The sequence below is a fragment of the Empidonax traillii genome, unplaced genomic scaffold (genome assembly GCF_003031625.1).
Source record: "Empidonax traillii isolate 1590-97213 ecotype Southwest subspecies unplaced genomic scaffold, ASM303162v1 scaffold84:size2688230, whole genome shotgun sequence".
NCBI lineage: Eukaryota > Metazoa > Chordata > Aves > Passeriformes > Tyrannidae > Empidonax > Empidonax traillii.
In genome coordinates this window covers 1,993,820-2,011,673 of record NW_020955277.1, presented here as the reverse complement: position 1 = coordinate 2,011,673, position 17,854 = coordinate 1,993,820, and the positions used below count along the sequence as shown (strand labels likewise).

At 45.2% G+C, this 17,854-nt stretch overlaps 1 protein-coding gene across 3 annotated transcripts in view; it reads left to right on the top strand.

Annotated features, from left to right (window-relative positions):
• The window catches only part of DENND2A (DENN domain containing 2A), a 58,539-nt gene that overhangs the window by 2,762 nt on the left and 37,923 nt on the right, over positions 1 to 17,854 (top strand). Inside the window, exon 1 of one of the 3 annotated variants that reach the window (XM_027881182.1) lies at positions 17,132 to 17,150. The exons of the other annotated variants lie outside the window; for them this stretch is intronic. The gene's annotated coding sequence lies outside the window, so the exon portion shown is untranslated. Of the gene's footprint in view, positions 1 to 17,131; positions 17,151 to 17,854 lie in introns of those variants that run through there. 3 annotated transcript variants of the gene reach the window in all.

The following is a 17,854-nucleotide window of genomic DNA, read 5'->3' as shown; positions in this document are numbered from 1 at the left end:
TTAAAATCTGTGTTTTGCTGGGTGCTCTGGGGGCAGAGAGGCAAGTGCAGTCCTTGTCTGGGTTTAAGAAATTTGGCAATGAAACCTTCACGCAACAGAGCCCTACATGAGGAGGTGCTGGGTGTTTCAGAAGTGCCCAGTAAGCATCATGCTCCTTTGGATCCCCCAAAGGCATCATTCAAAGCAGCTGGCTCTCCCTTCCTTTTGTAGCACCTGACATTTATTTCCTGACTGGAACTGTGCTGAAACTGCTCTCTGCTAAGTGGAGGCCAGGCCAAGGGGAGAAAAGGCTCTGTAGTGCACCATTAAGTATATGAGAGTGGAGAAGGACCTCTCTTAAGCTCTTGTTGAGGCTGGTTAATTGTGATGATCAGCGCTCTTAGGCATCCAGAACTGGGGTATAAGCTCTTTAGGGAAGCATTTTTTAGCGGAAGGATTTAAGTACTAGTGGCTGATATGTCTCTTGGCAGCATCCCAAGAGCTGGCTGGAAGAGGCCTCTACTATGAAGGAAATGCTGAAATAGGACTTTTAATGCACTTGCACAGCAGTTCCTTAAGGACTGAGGAGAGTCTTCATGGGGAAGAAGGGAGTGGGATGTAGGTGGAAAGAAATTTCTTGTTGCATTCAAGTCCAGATGAGAAATGAGCGAGCATAGTTTTGCCTGGATACAGCTCAAATAACATCACATCTGAGGAGTACCATCTGTAAACAGCATTTTACCTACAGAAGGCAGGAGAAGATACAGTGTTTTCTTAATTGTAGCTCTGAAGTGCAGTTAGAAGGACAGTAGCATGTTTTTCTTGCTTGTGTTTTTTTTCTGGTTTTCACCTCTAAGCATCTTTATCAGTTACTGGAAATGAAAGCAAGGGCTGAAAATGTGAGGAAATGCATGGCATTTGGTGGTGGTTTCAACCCCGGTTTTAGTGAAGATGACTGAACTCCAGGCTCCTGGCTTCGTGAAGGCTGTGCTTTTGAAAGGTTTCTCAGGGATCTTGGGTGATCTTGAAGTTGGGTGCCTGAGACAAGCTAGAGTCCCTGGAGCCTCTGACCCTCTACCAGTCTAGATTTTCAGCTGAGGCCCGTGTCCTTTGGTGGAAGCCTGGCACAGACCAATCTGAGGATCAGTTCATAGTCTCTGTTCATAAAGCACTGAAAGGCATCTTCATTGTCATATGTAAATACTTAAGGTTCTGTAGGCTGGTCCTATTCAAGATCTCTCCCAGCCTTTATGTGGTTCACCACCCTGTTGGGTCAAGGTACTCCGTGTCTGTGGAGTGATGGTGAAAGTCATAATTCCCCAGTCCTTTCCTGGTCAAAGCAGTGAATCCTTGCCTGCCACTCGTGTGAGCCTTCCTCAATTTATGTCTTTCAGTGAGATAGGAGCTCACTGAACTCAGGGCACAGAGCCTGCAGCACAACACCTTTGGGGCTCTGCCATTATGATGGCCCAGTCCCTGCTGTGCTGAGGTGGCTCTGAGCAGCTCTGAACCATATCGTCATCCTTGCAGTTGCCAACAGAGGTTATGCTCTTGGGATGATCCTGGTGGGATGGCCAGGGTAATCCTTTATTGAAACCCCCTGGGTTTGTACTGCTCTGAGCTAAATAAATTGCCTAATCATTTGCTGGTCAAATGTGGAGTGCTGTGTGTTTTCAACAAAGACCCCAAAAAGGGGCTTATGGGAAATCTTCCTTGCAAGATTCCTGAAGCAATGGGACTCCTGTCTTTAATGCAGATAACATATATTGAGAACCTAATTTCTGTCTTTTCTGCAAATAGTACTGCCTCATGGTAAAGCTGAGAGAATTCAAGCAGAGTTGGAAGGATAGAGGCTTGAAAGAGTAATGGCCTGCTGGAATGAACACTGTGAGTGCTGGTATAACCTTCCTCCTTTGCTCCAGTGTGTCGTCCCTTCCCTAGGTTAGGGAAACCAGCTGTAGCTGGCATACTGTTACTTCCAAGGACTTAACAGACCAGATGCAATAGTTTGTGGTCATTAAAGGTCAGCTTTTACTGATTAAACTTGTTAGGATGTAGTTCGTTTCAGAGGCCTGGGTAAGATCGTCATCCCAGTGCTGGGACACTGCCAGCCAGGTTTGCTTGGGCTCTTCTGATTCTCCTTTTTTAATCACTGCTGTGAACAAGCATTTGGCTTGAATGTTCCATGTTACCTCTGTGTGCTGTTACACATGACCTTTGCTGAATGTGAGATGGATCTGTGTCTGCCATCCAACGAGCAGCTCCTGGGTTGGGGGTAAAGCCTCGAGTAGCTCAGCAGCAGCAGGAGGGCCAGGAGAGGAGGTTTGCACTGCAGCCAGGCTGCTGTGTTCAACCCCGGCAGGAGTCCCTGGTCCTTGGTCCCCCTGCACTGCAGCCAAAGCTCTGGCTCAGCCCTGTGCTCCTGGGCTGGGAACTGGCAGTGTTTCTATGATGAAAGCAGAAGATGGCTTTTCCTGAGCTCTGCCTTTGCCTGTACTTGTGCTGGCCCAGAGCCAGGATGGAAACTGTGTCCTCATGAGCAGAGAGAGGGAGATGGGAGGAGCAAGAGATGAAGAGGGGCCCAGAAGCAGAGGGAGTTAAAATAAAAACACCAACCTACACAGAGAAAAGCCTCTAACAGGCGGGCCTAGCCATCCCCTGGGTTCTTCATGCAGTTGGCTCCATGTGCAGTGCTGACAAGATCTCATCTAGAAGTGTGGGCATGGGGCACAGACGATTTTGAGATGCATGATGGAAGATCAGAGTAAAAAGCAAAAGGAAGGAAGCTAGATGGGTAAGACAGCTGTTGTTCAGCTCTGTGATGTCTGAAGTGGGTTTTGTGACTTGCTACTACTGGTGCTGTGCCACTAATAGGGCAGATGCCCGCCGTGTGAGCTGATGGAGGAGTGCTACTTGGTTTTCAAGTGTGGCATCTATGACCGTGGCAAGTCTTGTCTCCTCTGTAAAATAGTGTTGCTAATGCTGGTAGAGGTTTGTTCCACTGCTCTTGTTCCCTCTAGCATATGTGCAGCAGAGAGCTACTGATCTGAATGAAGTCTAAGTGTAAAGACAGGTTCTGCAAGGAGATGCTGGCAGCTCTACTTTCCTATGCCCATCTCTTCATTAGGCATCATGGTAAGTAGTCAGATTGGCTGAACATTTCAGCATATGTGGTGCCAACCTTACTTGGATGGGTCTTGCCTTGGTTAGATATCTGCAGGGGACTGCCTGGCAGAAAATCTGGTCTCGGAGAAACAGTCAGAAAAGCTTTGCTCTGAGCTCATCTGAAAATCTGGCCCAGATGCTTAAAATGTCAAGAGCTTATGATGGTTAGGGGCAGCTCGAGTGGGGAGAGGTGCCACCTCACCTGGAAGTGGATGAAAGAGTTCTGGCTGAGACTCTGCCAGGTCCTGGGACTCCTGATCCTGCAGATCCCAGAGAGCAGATGGCTCCTGACCAAGTTCAGGCACTTAAGTTGTGTTTCCAGAAACTTACTGGGGACTCTGGCAATCCACTAGAGAAACTGTTTCAGGGGGTGAGGACTTGCTGCTCTTTATAACCAGAATAATTTCAAATGGCTCGATGCTCTGTGTCTTAATCAGATGTCCCTTTGGGAATAAAAGTGGTGAAGTGTTTCCGTGATCCTGCTACACTGAAATACTTTGTGCTGTGCCCCCAGTCTGGCAAATCATTTAAGCAGACACGTGGGGCACGGCGCATGCTTAGACCCACCCATCAGAGCACTTTGGCTCCCACTGCAGTACACCATTCCTGCTCAGGGAAGTTTGGACTGGATTTCATGCGGTCCAATGGAAGACAGTGGGTTTTGAGCATAGGCTTAGAATTAAGCACCCGCTTAGGTGTTTTCCTCATCACAAGTGGTCTCTCACTCACCCACTTGTGTTCTGTAGAATCATTTTTTGTTCACAGTGTCCTTGAACATTGATTTCTCTCTTCTTATCCTGTGAGACTTCTTGCCAAACGCTTGCTGACAAGCCAGTGTTACTGTGAGCAGTTCAGGTGAAATGCTGTCACAGCCCTGGTATTTTGGAAGCATTGTGAATAGGCATGCATATGTGAATGATTAAATCAACCCATCAGGGTGTCATCTGGAGAGGAACAAATGCTGAGCTTGCTTTGCAGGCAGGGGTGGGGGGAGGATGAGATCCCCCTCTGTATTTTTTGCTGAAAGCTCTTCCCCTCTGCAGATGTGCAGCTGCCAAAGTTCTTTGCCAAAAGCTGGCCGTGACTTTCGGAGCTGGGGAACGAGCACACATCTGTTTGCAGAGGAGAGCAGCGAAGGGGCTCGGGTCTCCTGTCCTAGGGGATTATGTTCTTGTGATAGATAGCACTGTCTGTCATGGAGGAAATGGCAAATTTCACAGGGCACTGAGAGGACACTTCATAAATATGACTTTGCTTGCCAGTGTCAGCCAATACACCACATTGCTAAATTTAAAAAGAACTTCACGAGACTTTTCAGACTATTGGAGCTTTCTCCTTAAAAACAGTAAACCCCTGCAGAAGATGTATATATTTTCCACATAAAAAAGTACATGTTTCAACTGCAAAGCATGCTGTAAATATATCCTTCATGGGGTTTTTTAGGTAAGAATCAAGTCTTGGGTTATCCAGAGCTCAGAGTGGCTTAGTAGCAAGGGGGAGTAAATGCCCCATACTAAAATTGAGAAGGATGTCTGCACCAGCACATGTAGCACTTTAAAAGTCAACACCTGGACAAAACCAGACCCTGGAGCATCCTCTGCACTCAACTGATCCATGGGAACTTTTGTCTTGAATTCAGGGAACCGGAGATCTGGTAACTGAGACTCTGGTTTTCCCTGCCTTGACACGCTAGTAGGCTGCATGTGCAGCAAGCCCTGGTCAAATTCTACAAGACAATTTGTTACTGTAAAGAAATGTGTAAGGTATTGAGCTTTTTCCAGATGATGTAAGAAGCTCTGATCTAGCTGGCTGCCATTTCTCAGCTTTGTCAAACTCTGAGAGAGGCCTGAGAGGTTTCCTACTGGGAAACCAACACATGGTAACTGTTTTTGCATCGGATTTCTGTCTCTGTCCCTGGAGATTACTGTGAGTGACTTCAAGCTGAAGCTTTGCCATGGTGTCACCTCTCACATACAACAGTCCTGTACTTGTGATGATGGAGGATACTGACAGCTATTGCTGCTCAGCCTGTGCTAAACCTTGCCCCATCAGTACTCTTGTTTGCACAGTAGGAAACTTTCCTTGTGGAATGATTTACATTACACAAATTCAATGGGAAACCAAGATTTTGCCTGTTAAATTCCTAGATTTCCTCCACTAGCCAGAGAAAGACAACTTTGGCTGTGTTTCAAGGAAAAACAGGATCACCTCTGAAAGGCAAATTTTCATAAAATATTGTCAGAATTTGATGAGGTGGATTTTCAGTTGTTGGGGCTTAATAACTTCTTCTGACATGTTCCACTTATTGAATGTTTGATTGCATAGGGTAAAATTATTTTTCTGATCCAAAACAATCTGGAAATATTATCAGAAACTTGGCGTGTCAGAGCAGTGAAGGACTTCAACTGACCAGCAACCACTGTAGAAATTCAAATTGTAGCTTTTCTGTCCTTCAAACCAGAATGTTCACGTGTCAATCCCGATCCCTCTGGTCATTCAAGCTCAAGGCAGCTTTCCATTAAAATTTCATTATGATTACTATTAACAGACTAGACTATTTCAGTTGGAAGGAACCTACAGTGATCATCTGGTCCAGCTGCCTGGTAACTTCAGGGCTGACCAGAAGTTAAAGCCTGTTACTGAGGGTGTTGCCCAAATGCCTCTTAAACACTGACAGACACGGGACAATGACCACCTCTCCAGGAAGTCTGTTCCAATGTTTGACCACCCTCTTGGTTTAAAAAATGCTTCCAAATGTCCATTCTGAACCTCCTCTGCTGCAGTTTTGAACCATCCCCATGCATCCTATCAAAGGGGACCAGGGAGAAGAGCTGAGCACCTTCCTCTCCTCAGGAAGCTGTAGAAAGGCATGAGGTATGTTTGGTTTTTACTTCAGGCTTCTGGGAAAGATCTGCTTTTTGAAAAATCAAGCCTGAGCTTGGATTGCATTGATTTTTCTTTCTTTTTTCAAGTAAAAAGTAATTTTCAAAAAGGCCTGGAAATAAGTAATCACCACCCTGTTCTTTTTTCCTGAGGCCTTCAGAAGGTCTGCTGTTTCATTATCTCTGTTGCACACATAACATTTTTCTTTCTTTTTCTTTTTTTTTTTTAAATTTGTAAAAAATGTTTTGCAATAGACGAGATTTGGGTATGATTTGCCACAAAATCCTTGAATACAGAATTAAGCAGAAGATTGTGTAATGCACCTTTTCTTAAGCAGTTGTTTCACAGAGGCAGCATGACTTGGTGATACAGTGATGATGCAATAAGGTGTGTGTGGATGAGATCACCAGAATAACTAGATGGCATAACTATCATTGCTCCCTTAACTTTAGCTGAGCAATGAAGTTTGGGGCTTTTTGGTGTTTTGGAGGAAATTTTGTGGCATTTTTCGGTGATATCTTTTGTGGCTTTTTCAGTTTTGTGGTTGAATAAAGAAAAATATAAAAAATATATTAAAAAAAATAAAAAATATAAAGAGCTATTTGGAGAAAGGTGGCATGGAGGGTAGCCCCACCTCTTCCCTTCTCTCTGTTTTTGTCTTCAAAAAATATGTGGTAGGAAGGAGGAGAAGCAAACAACGTGTTCCAGCTCCCTGTGAAGGGAAGGGTTAGCACACACACACAGTCTAGCTAAATTTTGGTAGGTAAGAATTTCACAAAGAACCTGACTCTTGTAAGCTTTGGCATACTGAATTTAGATCAAACTTGGCAAACATTATTTTTGTTAATCAGAAACCGTAGGTAATTTGCTCATCCAGTGAACATCAAGAGTTAGCTAAGATGGGTCAGACCACAGTTCCAGTTTAGTTCCTGCACAGAAAGTTATGTTAATGTGAGGTACCTGGGAGCATACTTACCATGTAAGGTGCTTACTCTTATCTCAGTGTACGGTATTTGGAAAAAGTCAGTCTTGACAAACATACAACCTGAGATAGGAATCATCATTGTTTTTTCCTGTCATGAAAAATCAGATTAGTTTTGAGGAAAGTCTAAAGAAGAGTGATTTCTTAGTTTTGTATGATAACTGTGTTTACAAACACTGCATCTCTAAAATATTTTTGCTTAGGAAGACATATAAGCAAAGATACCTTCTTGCTAACCTGTTTCCAAGGCTGAAATTTCTCCCCTGTCGTACTTTTCAATATGAATGCAGTAAACCCACTTGGAGAAGTGGATGACAGATTTTTATTAAGTAGATGCTATCCAATCTGAATGTTTGAGTTATTACATGCAGAAGAGATGGGAAGAAGAATGCCTACTTGAATGCCAAACATTTTTCTTACCAACCAAGAAATAAATCAAATATAGCATTACATAAGCTCTTCTCGTGCCTCTCCTAATTGAAGAAAATGTTTAGGAAATTTCCCCTAAATGATCAGGTTTAGGTTTAGTTTGCCAGTTATGTCTGTAGACATTCTCTTTTCAGTAAAGAAAATGTAGTTTGTTATCAAAAGATCCACTGTGCTTAGCTATGGATAACTGAAGCAACACAGCTTCTACCTTGGCATAAAGAACGTGGTTTTGGTGAGGAATATCTAAAAAAATATAATCTAACAGAGAGGAGATTTATATTAGATATTAGGAAGAAAATCTTTTCTCTGAGGTTGGTGAGGCACTGGAACAGATTGCCCAGAGAAGTTGTGGATACACCTTCCCTGGAAGTGTTGGAGATCAAGCTGGATGGGGCTTTGAGCAACCTGATCTAATGGAAGGTGTCCCTGTCCATGGCAGGGGTTGTGGAACTAGATCATCTTTAAAGTCCCTTCCAGCCCAAAGCATTCTGGGATCTAACTATCCTGCTCATAGGGTGTTTAATCTAGGGAACATGTGCATTTGCTAAAATCACCATCTTTTACAAGGAGAAAAAAGCCCCAAACATTTATAGACAGCCTCTTTCCTGAGCCAGACCTTTAAAGCTGAGCATGTAATGCTGATGCTTTTGGGACAGAGGGGATGGGAATTTCACAGAGGAACCTGCATATCATCAGGGTGTTGTACAGGTCGATCGCCTGTCTCCTAGTGCTGGTCCTCTGCTGTGGGAGACCTCATCTCTCACCCTGCAGGAAACCTTTGTATTCTTTTAACATCACTTGAGAACCTGTAAGATTTGTCCCATCCAGGGAGATTTTATGGACTTGAGCAGGGGGGGCTCTGCTTGTGTCTCTGTAAGTAGACCTGTGTTGGGGAGGAGCAGAAATGAGGAGGGCAGTGGGTGAGGTGCCAACCACACCATAAACAACTTGAGTCACATCAATACCTTCAGTGCAGCTAGGATTTCTCCTCGCTTTTGACTGGGAACAACATGTTTATGAGCATTTAAGATGAAAGGGGATGATGTTTATTGAATAGTTCAGGGGGCAGGGCTTTCGCAAAGGGTTTAACTCCAGAAGGCTCCTACTTTGATACTTTGTTCTGGGTCCTGTAAAATGTGCCCTTGTGAAATGCAGTCAGTGCTGGCGGCTTTGTAGTAATGAGTTTTTCCTGTGCACAATAAACAGTATCGGGGCCCAGTCCAGGACAACATCCAAACATCTTGGGTGGAGTATGCCCTTGTGGTTACCCTGGAATACAAAACTTGGATGCACGTTCTCTGGGTTGGAAGCTTGTGTACAAATAGCTCTGCTTCAGTTGTGAGATAAGGGCTCGATGGAGACAATTGTACACGGGTGCTCTGCTTTTTCTCCGTTATCAAACAGTGTGATGTGTATAAAAGAAAGTAAACAATGGAAATTAAAGCCTTTATGTATGTATTTGCTTTAGCACATCCCTTGGAAGAGAGCAGTGAACAATCTGTGCCTGTTTGATAACTCTCCAGTTTCTAGGTTTTCTACCACGAGAAACTCAAGGGAACGCTTCAGCAAACAGAAAAAATAAATCTCCCAAATAAATGCTTTCAGAATTTCTCATTTTTGTTTTGTAGTTGGTTGGTTGGTTTGGTTTGTTTGGGTTTTTTTTTTAAGTTAGTTGTGAAAGAAAAATTTCAAAAATTTTTATGTTGATCTCTCTGAAAGTTGAATGAATTTGGGAAGAAAATATTTTCCTTTTCTAATACTGAGAATTTACAGTACTCATCAGTATTTGCCAAGAGAGCCTTACTTGTGGATTCATGACCCCACTAATAGCTTCCATTGAGCTGTTGAAGTTTGGTGAGCACTACAGAATTATTACGGACAAAAGATGATGGAAATGTGTTAGGGATAGCATAATTATATATCTTATTTTTACTGCTTCCTTGCTGATCAGTCGGAAAAAGGCAAAAAAATATCACTTGAGGAGGAAAATGTCTAGTAATAATGTTTTGAAAGAGATGTTTTGTTGTTGTTTTCCACAGAGAAACTGAGAGTGATTACTGACTTTTACAGTAATTAATGATACATTGCCATAGTTTAATCCAGGCTGGGAGGGATTGCAGGAGGCCTCTATTCAGTCTCTTCCTCAAAGAGGTTCAGGTCTGAGCTCAGACCGGTTTGCTCAGGTTGGATCTTGAAAAAACCTCCAGTAATGGAGACAGCAGAGCTGTTCCACAGCTCTGTTATCCTCATGGTGAAAAGAAATTTTCCTCATGTCAAGTCTCTGTGTTGTCTCTCATCTTGTCTCTCATCCAACCAAGAGAGAAACAGCCAAGGAATTTGCTTCAGGTCACACACTGTGCCACACCAATGGTTTTGTTTTTGTGAGAAATAAAGTGATTAAAAAGTCACAACAGAACGTGGAAACCCGAGTCGTGGTTCTGAAAAGAGACTGGGTGCATAGATATCAGTTCAGGTGTGACTTGGACTTGCTCATGTGCAGAGAGTCACTGTGTCTGTCTGTCTTCCGGGCTGCTGGATATGAGGAAACTCTTTAGACCATGTCTAGATGAATCAATTCTTCTGGAAGTGCCTTTTTCAGGACTATGGTCTGTTGTCTCAGACACCTCCCACATTAGCAAGTTCTGCCAGCTCCTTGGAGCTGGATCTGGCACCTGGTAAGGAGCAGAGTTTGCAAGGTATGTAGGTACACGAAGGTGCAGAGAGATATTCTCTCAATTTTCTCTGCGGTATCTAGACATGTCTCCTGTTTCAATCAGTGAAAATGGAATGCGTGCTTGCAGTTCTTTGAATATGTTAACTGCTTTTACGTTATAGAATCATTTAGGTTGGCAGAGACTACTAAGATCATGGAGTCCAACCATCAACCTAACACGGCCGAGTCCACCCCTCCATCATGTCCCCAAGTGCCACAGGAATACAGTGTGGAGCTAGTTCAGTCAAAGCTGGGACTTACTTGGGAGTTAAAATAAGGAGATGGAATTGCAAGTCTAACTGCAAGCCTAGTAGGAATGTTTGTTTAAAAAAAATCTGATCCTTGGTTGTGAAAATGAGTCTTAGGCTTCAAAGTCGTGTAGTTACTTTTGAAAATGTTACTCTTCTCTGTTTTATTTATTTACTTCCCTGGGGCTTTTCTGCCACAAAAGTGGCAGAAGAATGTGCCATCAAGCCGTCTTGATGTCTTGCCAGCATTTTTTGCCTGACAGTACCAGGAGATCAAATCTTTTTTCCCCCCTCTGTTACATGGTTTTATGGTCAGAAGCTGTACTGAAGCCCATGGGGGAGAATGCTTATGGACGGTCATGAGCAATACACTTGCTCCTCATGCTCTGCTCTTGTCCAGTGGGGTTGGGGAGCCTTTGAAGAGCAAAGACTCCTTCCTCATGTTTTGTGCTCAGGTTGCTAAATTCCTGACTATGGAGAGGGCATGATGTGAGTTGATTTTCTGTCTGTGTTGCTTTCTCATCCAGGGTGCCACTGTCAACACAGGGTGAAACCCTTGTGCTTGTTTCCCCAGACCATTGCCCTCCTGACACCCTCCTCTGCTGAGCCACTGCAGCCGTTCTTGTGCTTGGGATCACCCTGGGAGGGAAAAAGTATCAAACCTCATGTGAAAGGGTGGAGGAGGAAGAGAGATTTTCCCCAGGATTTGGGGGTTTCAGTAGGGCTTTTTTCCCCGCTTTTATTGGCCGTGAGTGCAATGACCGCTGAACCACATGGACCGGGCTTGCTCCCTCCCCCGCGCTTCCTCTCCCTGGCAAAGCAAAGGTGCTCAGATTTCCTCCCAGCACGGGCGGATGGCGGCTCTCAGCTACATTCCTCTCAGCACAAAAGAAAAGGAAAAACTGCTCTCCGCATGGGCAGATGGCCGATTGTTTCCTGGCAGCTCCGCTCCACTGTCCTTTTTCCTATTGTCCCGACAAACACACGCACACATGCACGCACACACCCACAGGGAGCAGCTTTCCTCATGGAAAAATAAATAAATGCAAGCCCTCTTTTTTCTTCTTTGGAGCTGTGTGGGTTTCCTCCTCATGATGGCTAAATCTTTGGCAGCTCACGTGCTGGCCTGGCCCTGCTCTCTGCTGAGGAAGGTTGAGCGAGGGGATGGTGTGCTGTGCTGTGGCTGAAAGATTTCTGTAAAGAATAATATCTGTAATAAACAGATTCTGCCTTTGTGATGGCCAAGATACATGGGAGAGGGAGGGGGAGAGGAAAGAGGAGTTTGAACAAGAGAGAGGGAAGTGGGGGCTCCTGAACCAAAAAGAAGAGAAAGATCTACAGGTGACTTTTCGCTTGAGCTCAGAAGGTGATGCTTAATAGAGGCAGATTGTAGTGGCAGGTCATGGACTTGGAGCTGGTACAGGAAGGTCTCATGGAGCATGCAGATGGTGCCCCAAGGTTGTGCTGATGGACAGTTCAGGAAGCTGTGTGCTAAATCCTCGTCAGGAGGGACAGGAGTCAGCATCCTGCACAGGGTGAAGGCCACCGAAGGAGAGATTTGCTGAGGCTTCATTTGTCTCCCTGATGATAACTTACTTTGGGAGAAGTTGAGGTTCTTCATTTTAATGCTCTCATTTCCTTTCTGAATGTGAGACAACTTGTCTTCCTGCCAGGAAACACTTTGCTCCTTGAAGGGACCTCTTTGGGTCCTGTTTGTTAGATTAGCAGAGGTTATCTCACCACATAGAAAATGAGTTCCAGTGTGGTTCATGAGCCGAACACTATTTTTTAGTGTCAGGTTGTTTCCTATGCTGTCAAATGTTTGGTTTTCTTACAAGCATAATAACTCTGAATTCTTTCCAATTCTTTTTACACTAGATGTGATTTACTGTTGCAGTAGGACTGGTATGTTTGCAACACAGCATTCCTATCAAGGGAGAAAAAGTACCTACATCAGTTAGCTACAGTGGTAGAAATGAGTATTCGCCAGTTTAGTTTGGACTTTGCTGGGGACTGAAGCCAACTGCACTGCATCTGCTGGAATCCTGTCTCTCCATGTGGCTGATAGACAATTCTGCTGGCAGATGTGTGCTCGTGTGAACCCGGTCCATATTTCCTTTGTTTTATTCCATATTGACTACAGTCTTCTCTGTGGGTAGTTTCAAAGCCAAAGAAAATAGGTATGAATCGCTGTCTCCGCTGATGTAATCAGCAAGCAAGGCTTCACCAATAATGTCTTCTTCAGCCTTGACTTCAACTAACTGAGTTTTCATTTATTAGGCTGCAAAACAACAGTAAATATTATCCCACCTTGAAAGGGGATGAACAACCCCATGTGTGCACACATGTGCTAACGCAAGATCTAAAATGCCAGATGATCTAGTAATGCTAAGGGCCATCATAGAAGAGCTGTTGATGTCCTCTACTCCTGCTTTCACCTCTTAGGGTCTTGCTTTCCCAATCTAGCATTACTTTTTGAAAAAATCTTTTGTTCACAACTTTCTTGTAGAAAACGTAGCCTGAAATGCATAATTCCTCTAAACATTGCAGTTGGACTTTGTTTTAGCAGACAGATTGGAAAATACTGAATCATTTTCTTCCTTTCCATGTGAATTTTTTCTTACTATTTTTTAAGCTTCCTGCAGAAGTGAAGACTCATCATGTCTGTAAGCAGTAATAGAAAACCATACTTGCCATCAGAACACATAGCATATATGCATGTATATACATATATATACATCTATACATGCAGGACCAGATCTGTGCTTGGAAACAGTGAATTAGAAAAAGAGTGTTGCCATTGTGTTGGACAGGGTCATGTAACATCCCACCCCCAACCCTGGAAATGCTGTGTTTTTCAGCTGAGGGTGTGTCTGCGTGAAGGAAACTGAAGGGATCTCAAAAACCCTTTGAGTTTTTTTTTTTTTTTTTTTTCTGTTTGTTATGTGTTTAGAGGGAAGAACAAAGGGAAAGTAAGACAATGGGAAATGTGGGACAAGCTTAATAATAGTGAGTGCAACGAGCCCCACCTTTAACAGAAGACAATTCACATTGTGAGACCCTGTTTTCAATTACTGTCTCCAGGTCAAAATTTTATTTTTGTTTCAGTCTGCAGTTTTCCATGCTGAGCTGTGCCTCTGGCTGAATGACTTTCTGAAAGCCTTCAACTGAAATATTTGAGCTGTTTCAAAGGGTGAAGCTGGGGGAGAAAATTGTTGCTGCTTCCCCGTCTTAGGAAGTACATCAGGCTTTTCTTTTGCTAAGACTAATCTTATGCTTTGAAACAGAAGTGCTGTTTGGATCCAGAATTTGTCCTCTGCCACTCCTGTGTCATCTCTACCTTAACTTTTCCAAGGCTCTGTGGGAAGAAAATTTCAGCTGACACATGATCAGCAGAATTTTTTATAGCTAAAATCTGTAGTAGTTCCCTTGTTCCCTAATGTGCCATCCTTCCAGCTTCATGTGCCAGGCAGGTGGTGCTGGTGATATCCCTGTAGAGCCTGACCTACAACCTTCAGCAAATGGGTGGTGGATGGAAGTAATGGACAAGGGGTGGGAGTAGTTTCTCGAGGGTCCATCTGCTTCATTAGAGAACAGAAGTGGCCTAGGGTTGCAACTGAGACCCAGGGTAAACCCCTCAATATTGTCGCCAGCAGGTCCTGCTGGCTCCCCTCTTCTCATTGCTGAGGGTTAGCTTCTTTCCAAGCAGACCCTTGTTTCCAGCCCTGGCAGTGGGGTTGGAACTAGCTGATCTGTAAGGTCCTTCCAACCCAAACCATTCTATGATTCCTTCCATGTGCTGCAGTGCTCCTCAGGCTTTCTGTGACAGGTGACCAGTGTCTCTATCTGAGCAGAAAACTTTCTGCCTTTCCCCCCTTTTACTTCTTTGCTGGTTTAGCGAGTTGAACTAGGCAGGTTGCAAGCCCATCCTAGCTTGAAAGGGCTTTACATGCATTGGAGCTGATATAAAGCAAGAGCAAGAAGGGAGGAAAAAGGTAGGCACACCCTTAGTCAATGGCAACCATTAGATGTGATCAGGCATGTCCTTTACCAAGAGCAGGGATGAGACCACCTTGCTGGCAGCCAAGGGTGGAGCAGAGCAGTCCCTTTAACCATAGTAATCCTTTAAATCAGGTTAGTGACATATAAGCAGGCAGAGTTTGTTCTGTGTGCTTAGAGAGGGAGAAGGTCAGTAGACCGAATTATATCATAAAATTAAAGACATGTCATAACACACAGCACAGCTTTTCTGCACGCAGGCTGAGCGCTGCCGGCACTGGGTTTCTGCATTCCTGGCATTGTTCCTCTGACATGGGGGTGCATGCACAAAGAGAGAGGTTGTGGCACATCGATTCCACTTGGGGTTTTTGAAAATACAGTTTGTTTTGACACGTGGGATTCTCCTGACCCCCTTGTAAGCGCCCTGGTAGAAGACATGATAGATCAAAGGGAAAAGTTAGGACAGAGTGGGGTGAGGGGAGTAGGAGGCTGTGTGGGATCTGGCTGTAAAAGATACTGTAGGAGCGTGTCATTTCCCAGTCACTGGTCTGTTATGGATATGTTTGCATAATTTTATCCTGCTTTTTTTTCCTTTAACAAATAACTTGGCCCTGATTATCTACAATTAGGATACCATTATGAATGTGATGAACTGAACAATCCTGCTGTTAGTGTCTTCAGTCTCTGTGGCCTACAGGAGACTGGCATGGCCAGGACAATTGGTGTGTGCTAAGAGGTCACCTTGCCCTAAACTGACAGTTCCCAGCACAGGATGGCAAAGTAACTGAGGTGGGAAGGTTCCCCTGGAGATGGCAAAGTACAGCCCCATGCTCAGAGTGTGGTCACATAGAGCAGCTTGCTCGGGATATTGTCCAGTTGGATTTTGGGTATCTCCAAGGATAGAGCCTCCACAACCTCTCTAGTCTCGGTCACTCTCTTGGTAAAAAAGTTTTTTCTCATGAGGAAGCTGAATCATGCTTTCAGTGGGTGCATTGAGAAGCTCTGCAGTTGGAGACGTGGCCCATCCTCACAGACCATGGAGTACACTCATCTGCAGGGCTGACTGGGAGAGGAAAGAAGTGGACTTCACAGAAGTCCTGTGAGGAGAAACTGTTGCTGCTGTCAGCAGAGGAAGGACTCATGGCACATGTAGTGGAGCTTTGGGTCAGACACCCTGAGCTCAGTTTTGGGAAAATCCTTGCCTTGCTACTGGGTTAGCATTGGGCGCCTCGAGTCAGTGACTCCCCCCCCTGTAAGCATTTCATTTTATCAAGGGCATCTGCTCTTGGGTCCTGTTGCCCCTCTCAGCTCTAGCTGTGTTCCTGCTTGGCTGGCGTCCTCCCTGCTCTGCAGGGGCTTGCTCCCTGAGGTTATGCTGCTGCCGGGGATCTCGGGAAGGCAGCTGTTTGTGCTGGGAACAGGGGTGCTGCCTGGTGCTGGGGCTGTGCGCAGGGGCCCACGCAATGGCTTCTGTGTGTGTGTGAGTGCAAGCACGCATCCTCATGCCTGCTTCTTCCCCCAAAGGAAAACAGGCTCTAAACAGAGCAAGGGCTGGGGGAGGGAGCCTTGAAGGCTTTAACTGTTGGCTTCCCCTTACTCATGTTTTCCCTGTTAGTGTTTTGTCTTCTTGGCATCCTTCCTGTTCTTTATATATATACGTTATATGTTGTTGTCTCCTTGTTGCTGTCTGTATGTTGCATCCTTTGTTGTGTCAAGCTCTGGAGCAGCACGGTGTTACTTTTAGGCTTTGTCTGGCTGCTCAGAGTTACTCATTGAAGTAACTGGAGAGACAGTTTCTGTGGGCAACAAGAAGAAACACAGCGTGTCGTCTTTCTTCTTGAAGGAGAGTTTGACCAGCTGCAGGTCACTCCTGGTGCTGTGAAGCCTTACTGTTTATATGCATCAGCAGTATGGCTAGTATCCAATTATGGAGCTGGATCCAGTTTTTGTGAGAGGTGCAGAGTAAACAGAGCAAAGGAAACCTTGAGATACGGCCTCCAGCACGCAGCACTGGTAATACCCGTCCCCAAACCACAAGGTTCTTTGAGGTATGTTTGGTTTATTCCCCACAAACAAAATGGCAAAGAAGGGAGGCGTGGGAGGCTTGCTGCCATCACTGCTTGACCTTGTTGGAGGCAAGACTCCAGATATGACCTGTGTGCTGCCTGTGTACATTTCTGATGATACAGACTACAGGGGGCTTGATGCTCCTCTGGCTTTTGTCATCATCTGATGGCTGTACCAAGTGCAGTGGGCAAAGCTGGTGTCTTCCTCTTCCTGAAGGTATTCCTGTTAAAGACTTGTCTGCCCTTTTAGGGTGGGACCATGCCTCTTTTTTGTTCACCAGTTGCTTTGGAAACATCTCGTAGTATCTAGTGCCCTGAACCAGATGTGTGTCCTCCAGAAGCGTTTTGATCGGAAGTGGGGAAGAGGGCACTGGGGGGGGGCGGGGAAGGAAAACTTAAATTAGAAGAAAGCCAAACAGCTATTGCTGGAGACAAATGATTACAGCTCATGTCAAGGCTGTTTCCTGCATGCCAATGGTAGATCAGTAAACAAACGCCTCTTTGCGAACACAAAGCAGGCAGGAACTCTGTTTGGAAGAGAGAGGTCGGGGTAGGTCTCACTTCTCTTGGTAGCAGGAAGCCCCTGTCACATGGCCCTGGGAATTGTGAGGCCGGGTGCGTGTGGGAGATACGCCGAGAGGCTTCTGCTGGGAGACTTCACATCCTTCCCAGGGTCTGACCAACAGGTTTGAGAACTCCCTCCCCTCCCTCTTTCCTCCCGCGTCCTTCCCTGTCCTTCCTTTCCCAGTTTAATTTTGAAATGCTATCAGATGACTGCTTTGTTCACCCAAACAATGGCAGGGATTACTGAATAAATTGCAGTGGCAAGGTTCTCCAAACGGGGCTCAGTATCTTCTCTCCCCTTTTACGGCCTTTATATCCTGCTCCAGGATGTACGTGCCAGAAGCAGTGGCCCCAAGCTGGGGGTTGCTGTGGGGCTGTACCTCCCATTGCAGGTAGAAAGTTTTTGTGTGGTTTTTAGAGAAAGAAACAATCTGTCAAGAAGTACCACCTTGATTTATGTCCTTCTCAGGTTGCCTGCTAAATGAATTGAGCCCTGCTTGTTTCTTCTAGGCAGTTGGTAGGCTCTGGTCATGTTGTATATGAGGCAGGAAAGCAAAGCATTTCAGATAATACTTCTCAGCCTCTGGCAGGTCTCCCTTCCCTATCCCTACACACACTCCCTTGTGCTCTCTTCCTACTTCCCTCCGCCTTCCCCTCCTGTCCTCACAACCTCATCACCTTCCTTGTACCAGATCGTGTGCGTGTTGGATCCTTTCCACGTACTGCTTTGTCAGAAACTCACAGTGAGCTACAGCAGGTCCCAGAGGTGCTCCAGAGAGCCTGAGCCAGCACACAGTCAGGGTAGTGTGTAGCTGATCATAGCAGA